This window comes from Microtus oregoni, unplaced genomic scaffold, assembly GCF_018167655.1.
Source record: "Microtus oregoni isolate MIOR12 unplaced genomic scaffold, Mior012 000059F_ref0000304, whole genome shotgun sequence".
Lineage (NCBI taxonomy): Eukaryota > Metazoa > Chordata > Mammalia > Rodentia > Cricetidae > Microtus > Microtus oregoni.
This window is the reverse complement of record NW_024543835.1, coordinates 11,417,011-11,425,468: the sequence shown is the minus strand read 5'-3', so window position 1 is coordinate 11,425,468 and position 8,458 is coordinate 11,417,011.

Sequence of the window (8,458 nt, the reverse complement as noted above, 5' to 3'; positions counted from 1 at the left end):
CTGATCAAAGCACTGGAAAATGTTTAATGTATGTACTTACCATTTTCAAAATGAGGCTCCATTCTAACCACTTTTTCAATGGATCACACTCGTACATCTCATTGTATAGATTAGTGCCCAGAGCAATGCCTAGAGGTTGCAACTCTCTCCAACTTTGTACAATGGAGAAAACCCTACAAAACTTTGATGGACATTATCATGAATTATCTGTGTGATAGTTTAAGAAAATCCTTCAAGCTGGGTATGATGGTGCATGCAGTCACCCTAGCATTTGGGAGGCTGAGAGTTGACAGTTTGAGGCCAGCCTGGCCACCTAGCAAGATTGTATATAAAAAAGGTACTTCAATTGCCACTGTAGACAAAGGTATAGCAGCTGCATGGTATACATATATGTACAAGTCTTATTCCTTTCTCTTGGAGGATGGTCTAGCCCCCACCCTCTGTGGGATAGCTGAGTTGGAGTTGTGAGCTGATGAGTCTGCCCTCTGTGGTAACCATAAGCATTCAGACATTATATTCCTATGGTAACCCTTGGAATCACACAGGATTTGAGGAGGAGAGCCTTTTAAATAATAATCCCAGTATCTTGGTTTTCGGTGCCAATGTTAAGGTCAATTAAGTTAGGGGTTCCTGTCTAGTTGAAGTTGGTCTACTTAACATTGAATCATGCCTCAAAAGGCTGGATTGTAACATATTCTTTCTCATGAATAATCTAGAGATGACCCTTGATGGAGAAACTTCAGAGTATTCCTGGGCAAGAAAAAAATATGTATAGAATAAACAGCAATTTAGATTCCTTTTACTTATTCAACAAAAATTTCCTAAACATTACTAGAAGCCACGATTCCAGATGTAAGTCTCTACTTTGAACGTAGAATATGTAGAACAAACACTTAGAAATTGGGGTTTGGAGGCATGTAGCTCAATGGTAGATAGTTCAAGGCCCCATGTTCAATCTCGATCATTCTTCTTCCCACGAAAAAAAAACTAAGTGATTTTTTTTTAGTAAATATATTAAAAGCTCTCATCATATTGGGTTTTTATTTCAAAAGAAATCATTTAAATTCTTCCATGATTTTTCCTTTCCAGTGTGTAAGTGAGTGTGTTTGAGTGTGTGTGTGAGTGTGTATGTGAGTGTGTGTGTGAGTGTGTGTGTCTTCCTGTATTGCTCTCTCCACTTTATTTTTTGACACAGGGCCTCTAACTGAACCTGAAGGTCACCATTTTGGCTAGGTTAGCTGTCCAACAAGCTCCTGGGATTTGAACTCAGGTCCTCTTGCTGCCAAAGAAAGTTCTTTTATCCACTGAGTCACTTCCTTAGCCTCTTATGCTTTTATTCATGATTTAACCAATGTTACTAAGAAAACAACAGATTTGAACTGGGTAGTGGTGCTGGTGCATGCCTTTAATTCCAGCACTCAGGAAGCAGAGGCAGGCAGATCTACAAAAGATAATTCCAGGACAACTAAAGCACACAGAGAAACACTGTATTGAACCCTACCCCCGACCAAAAACAAATAAACAAACAAACAACAACAACAAAAATAAAAACCAGAGTGGAAGCAGATGTCTCTTTATCCTTGGGCATACTTGCCAATTTTTGAAATTCTTTACCTCTGTGTATATAACACCTGTGTCTGTCTTTTTGCGTGTGTGCACACATGTGAGAAAGACTCTGTCATTCCTGGGAAAACAAAGAAAACTATTTTTGCTGTGGTTTTGAAACAAGCACTTGCTGTTGCTGTCCACGCTGATCTTGAACTCATAGCAATCCTCCAACTCCTGGCAATATTCCATCCTCAACCTCCCAAGTGCTGGGATTATATGCATGCTACATCATGCTGGGCTCAAAGAGAACTTTTAATATCCAAGGAAAGATTGAAATAAAAACATTATTTTATGCCAATTCGTCCATTTTATTTATTTCTGTGATATTTAAGAGCTGATTGCAGATCCTTCAGAATAAAAACAAAAATGAAAGGAAAAGATAAGACTCTTCCCCCACCCACCTCCTAGCTCTCAATGTCGGGAAACAGGAGAACTCTGGCCACAAGGCTAGAGCCTCCTGTTCCATGTCTTTTTGCCTGATCACTGGGCCATTTCAGCGAGCAGGGAGGCTTTAGGGAGGCTTTAGAGAATTTAGAGCCACCAAGGCTTCCTTGGGGACCACAGTGGGTGAGGTATAAGGAGAAGTTACTGCATTCTTGAGAGTCAGCTTGTGCTTCGCCTGTCAATATCCAGAGGAAGAAGTAGTAGCTAGGCAATCTATGGCAGTGATTATAAATTTGCTGATTGTTTGGCCCTTGGAGAAATCTACCATAGTCTCCAAAGGCCAGCTGACTGTGCTAAGGAAGCTGAAGGGCGTACAATACACACGGTTCCTATACCATGAAGGTTCATATACAGTGATTACAGAAAGATGGGAAAGAAGGCCTAATGATATTTTAGAATAAAAAGTTAATAACTTCTTTCCTTTGTTTGTTTTTGAGAAAAGGTTGCATTATGTAGCCCTGTCAGGGCCTGGAATCCCTTAAGTAGACCAGGCTGGCTTTGAACTCACAGAGATCTGTCCGCCTCTGCCTCCAAAAAGTGCTAGGATTTAGGTGTGTGCCACCACACCTAACTTTGCCTTAGGTGGCTTTTCAAAATGTTCAGTTATCTAAAAGTTCTGAATCTTGCCGATTCTAAAGAGTTTAATGACTTCCAGGAAAAGCACAAAGATTGAGTGCACCTCACATTAAATTGAGTCTGTTAATTTTTCTGGTCTCACCTTATGGCCTGTTGCCTAGCCATTTTCACTAAGGAAAAAGAAGAAACAACAGATAATATTCTTTGGTGCGTGGGGAAATGTGCTCAAAGTGCATTATATACTTACATGAATATGTCCTTATGGAATCCAGTACAATGTACAATGAATATATGACAAGAAAAAAGTATTACTCTTTGATATGACTGGTTTTAGCAAGCTGTAAGAAACCAACCGCCCCAGCTATGAATTCAAAAATGCAAGTGCTTGCCTGGGAGTGTAGCACAGAGGTAAAGTACTTAACAGTGCCCTGGGTTTGATGCCCAGCATGTCAAACACACACACACACACACACACACACACACACACACACACACTGCGTGCTGTTTTCTGAACAAAATATCTTGAAGTTTTTTATTCTTTGTTATCCAGTTCTTCCTTCTAACGGAGTCAGCCAATTTGCTTTCTAAATCACACTCCTCCCTTTCCAGCGCCCAGAAGTTAGTTCTTTCTCATAAACAGGCCCTTATCTCACCACAAAGCCCAGAAAGCACAGACTGGGTACAAAAGAAGCAAACATGAGGCCGGTTTCCATTGGATTCTTGGATTCCGTTTGGAAAATCAGAGTCCTCTTGAGCAAGTGGGACCTTGAAAGACCTGTCCCTCAATTAGCAGGTGGTTATTTAATCACATTGTGAGAGGCAGTACACTGGACCCACGTGAACAGCCTTCCAGGGTTTGCATGGGTTATAATGGAAGAAGTAAGGGTTTTGAAAATGGTTCCTGAACTGGTCAAAATGTCAGTGCAAAGCTTTTTTTTTTTTTTTTTTTTTTTTTTGCTACCACCTTACTGTATGTTCCAAATGAAGAGAACAAAATCAGTAGCATAAAATGATTTTACACAGAATTCAGAAACAGCAAAAGGGTTACTAGAAATAAGTAGGCTAACCACATTATTCTCTACAAGGGCACCTTAGGGGATCCCCATTTTAATGAATAAATAAAAATGATGTGTAATTATCATATCAATTGCTTGCAACTAAGTGAGTGCTTCTGGAGTTATTTGATGGTGCTTAAAAATCTTTGGTCTCTGAAGTGCATTTAGCAGTCTCTTTGACTCTTCTCTATATTATTAATTTACAGTTACAAAGTTAACTTGGCACTATGCAAATGAGGAGACTTCCAATGAATGAGATTTTAATGTAAATTTTAAAATATTACTTGTAACCGAACTGCAATGTATTTTCAGAATATGGGTCATCATATTTAAAAGAAGTATATAGTTTAAAACCTTACTATTTAATAGAACTTTCTGTGATTATGGAATGTTCTATAATTACATTGTCCAAATAAAGATAGTCTCATTAGCTATATGTAGCTACTGAGCATTTGAGATGTGGCTATTGCAGCTGAGGAATTAACTTTTAATTTATATTTAATTTTAATTAACTTACATTTAAATAGTTAGGGCTGGGAGATAGCTTAGATGTTATGAGTCAGCACTTAATGCCTTGGTTCAGTTCCCAGCACCTATATGGTGGTTCACAACCAACTATAGCTCCAGTTCCAGAGGAGCTTATACCTCTTTTGAACACATAAAACAGTAATTTTAAATAGTTATGTGTAGCTAGTAGCTAGCTTCCTTGTTTGGCAGGATAGGTTTCGGTTTGTAATTATTATTTTATTTTATTTTATTTTATTTTTTGCCGTGAACTACCTACATTTCCTTATACTGATTTGACTTTTTAATCTGTATTTTGGGTTTGGATTTGGGGATTGGACCCAGAGCCTCATGTATGTTAAGCACACACTCAACACTTAGCTACAAGCCCAGCCCCGGCCTTTTATTTTCTTAATGAGAGCTTTGCTATGTAACTCAGGCTGGCCTTGAATCTGAAATTCTTCTGCCTCAGTCTCTTGTAAGTGCTGCAATTAACAACGTGAGCCCCCACCATAACAATCTACCTGACTATTTTCTAGAAAGCAAGTTTGTCCCTGTTTTCTAAATCTAACCAAGGATCTGACAATAACTTACAAGAGACAAGAGAAACAAACATTAGCCACATTTTGTTTCTCCCTTTTAAAACTCATCTCAAGATGGACAGGATGTTACTTTCGTTTTCAGTGTGAATGAGACACAGGCCTGCCACATTCACATACATAGGAGTTTATCCTTCCATCAATTTTGATATTTAAAGCCAAAACAAAGAAGAAAGCATTGGCATTACCTTGCGTGAGAATTTGGGAGTGCAGCTGGCCTCATCCATGGTGCATTTGTGATGTCCCACTATGTTCGGCCCCAACTTTCTGTTTTCTCTATGGTCTTCTCCCCTTACAAGTCCTTTTTGAGTCACAGGGTGAAATGTTTGTGGCTCTAGATGTACACGAGACACTTGGCTGAAAGGTCAAGGCAGCTTGCTCTGACTAGTGCTGACAGATAAGCCCCAAAGGACTGGGAGTGTCTAGTTTATTGGCTAAGCAGAGGTTCAAGTTGTCCAGTGCCTTTGCTTTATTTTATTTGTCACAAGCATCCTCTTGTCCCCTCTGGGCTGTTGCTCATTGACAATTGCTGTGCTCGGGACTGGCACTCGGGTGGCTGTGGTGGTGGCTGTTGTGGGGATAGGCAGGTTGTGCTGAAAGCTGAAGTTGTAAAGAAGGCCATTGTTTGATCTACCCTGTCCCTCCCTGGACCTATGGCAACAAATTCCATTGGTGAATTAACTATGTCATTGTGTGCTGGCTCAACTGATTATGCTCCTGGAATGACAAACATTTTCTTTTTTCCCCACTCCAAAGATTAAAAAGTTCCAAAAGCCTTGACGTCTTGATGTACTACTCAGCAAGAACTTTTTTAGGTGGAAAAATAAAGCATTTAAGTATACTTTAATTGACTCTAATAAGATTTTATCCTTTGTAAGGAGCCATCTCCTTACTAGCATCTAGGTAAGCACTGTTGATAATGAATTGGTGCTTTTTGGCAATGTGAAGTCTTCCTAATTTGAGTTACAGTAATGCTCCCTCATCCCCCAGACACACGGTACGTGGAAAGAACTCTAAAGATGTATGTGTTTGAACCAGTTGGGAAAAAGGGTTTTTTTTTTAAGATGTGGTTGTACCAAAGTACTATGGGAAATTTGGCTGCTGATTCATACTTCTCTATTCAGGATGAAAACAGTTATCCTAGCCGGGCGGTGGTGGCGCACGCCTTTAATCCCAGCACTCGGGAGGCAGAGGCAGGTGGATCTCTGTGAGTTCGAGACCAGCCTGGTCTACAAGAGCTAGTGCCAGGACAGGCTCCAAAGCCACAGAGAAACCCTGTCTCAAAAAAACCAAAAAAAAAAAAAAAAAAAAAAAGAAAACAGTTATCCTGAGTCTCCCTTAGCCAAGGTAATGACATCCTCAGTTTCATCCCAGCTGGAAAGCTCTTAGCAGTTGTCCCTATATTCGAATTTCTAGAACTCATGAACAGGTTTGGTTTTGACTGGATTTGACCGGTTCTGACCAGTCCAGACCAGTTTTGACCAGTTCAGCCCGGTTTGGACCGGTTCAGCCTGGTTTAGACTGGTTCAGACTGGTTCAGACAGGTCTCGACCTGTCCAGACTGGTCCACACGGGTCCAGACCGGACCAAACCTGTTCATGAGTTGACCCTGGAACTTTTCTGGGTACTCTGTTAATTCCCAGTTGAGTACTGTTGGGAGAGTCTCCATGGGTTTCCTAATGTGGTAGAGTGCCATTCTTGGAATCCACTTCCTTAAGGCCCTGAAAGAGTTGAGACGAAGAGGAATTTATAGAAGATTTGGAAAGCAAGACTGACACAAGAGACATTATCATACAAAGGGGGAAGCAATGGCAGCAGCTCCCAGCTTATCCTTGGTCGTCTTCTCTTTGCGGTCAGGTCTTCTTTCCAACTGGTGACTCTTAAGAGCAACCCCAAATGTGCAAAGGTAGGAGCAGCTTCCTGCAGGGATCCTGATCTCCTTCCTCCTCTGCCACTGCCGGATGTGCTGGCCTTTCTCAGACTAATGACGATTAGCTTCTTTCACCATCTGTCTGTGCCCTCCTAGGCTTCTTCTCACTGACCCTTTCTCAGTGATGCTAGAACTAGTTTCTGTGATAAATACTTCTCTCCACAGCTTGCTTCCCTGACTGAGTTTATCCTGGTTTCCTTTTGGTCAGGTAGTTTGAGGACTGTTAAGAGAGAATCCTCAGCATGGCAGAGTTTAGGGAACACTAGGGAGAATGGCCCACAGAACTTGGCTTTAAGTCATTGGAGGAGTTGAAGAAAATAGATGTAAGGCTTTCTTTTGGGGTTAAACAGCCCAATATGGTGAGTCTCATGTATTCTCTCAGTCTTCAGGGAGATGTTGCAGTCACTGGTCCTCAGAGAAAATGGAATTAGTGGGAACAAATTGTGTCAGTGCCATCACAAGACACATACCTGAACCTGAACAGAGGCCAAGTATCCTCTGGTAGGCTAGGAGGTTGTTAAGGAGGGATGATGAAGTGTGCCTCAACTCCAAAGCTGAATTTTGTTTGTCTTGTTTTTTGGAGAGAGGATGCCTCTGTGTAGTTCTGGATGTCCTGGAACTCACTTTGTAGGCCAATCTGGCCTTGAACTCAGAGATCCACCTGCCTCTGCCTCCTGAGCACTAGGATTAAAGGCAGTAATCACCATGCCTGGTGAATTGTCTTCTTTTTGTATTAAGTCAGCAATTTGCCTTCTTAGTACCTCACTGGTAGGCAGAGGATACTCTGAATCAAGGCTTGGATCTCATACTGAAGGCTCTTTCTTTGACTCCCAATCTCTGAGAATTCAATGGATCAGAAGGATTGAATACACACCTAGAGACCCATCCCTCTTCTACAATACTCTGGAGTCATCAGCTCATGAATCCTGAACTACTGCTAAGGCATTCTTAGTCTCTTCCTTGGGGTCACCTTGGGTTAAACCCTGTTGCTGAAGAATGACACATCTCTAGACACAAGGGGGTGTAATTGGTTCTTCTTCTTCTTTTCTTTTTGGGGGCCCACCACCCAGCACCCAAATACATACACCGCAGAGACTTATTCTTACTTAGGAATGCCTGACCTTATGTTGGCTTGTTACTACCAACTTTTGTAACTTAAATTATCCCATTGCTCTTTAACTATGTTTTGCCTCTAGGATTTTTACCTTTCTTTATTCTATATATCTTCCTTTACTTTCTACTCTATGGCTGGCTGTGTGTGGCTGGGTGGCTGGCCCCTGGCGTCGTCCTCTACTCCTTTTCCCCTCTTCCCTCCTCGCTGTCTTCCCTTGATTTCTCCTCCTATTTACTCTCTCTGCCTGCCAACACAACCTAGAGATTTCCTGTCTAGCCATCAGCTGTTCAGCTCTGTATTTGACCAATCAGGTGTTTTAGGCAGGCAAAGTAACACAGCTTTACAGAATTAAACAAATGCAACAACAAGAATACAACACATTTTTGCATCATTAAACAAATATTCCACAGCATAAATGAATGTAACACATCTTAAACTAATATTCCACAACAAGGGGGTTGATGAACAGAGACTTTTACCAAGAGGACTGAATAAAACCTGGTATAGTTCCATCCTGTAGTGCAGGCACAGAGAGAGTTTCAGCTTCTCTTCTCACTTTTCCAACAAGTCATTTGGTACCCTAGGTTATTTATGGGGTGAATTTGTCAAGTTATGATAATGGTTATAT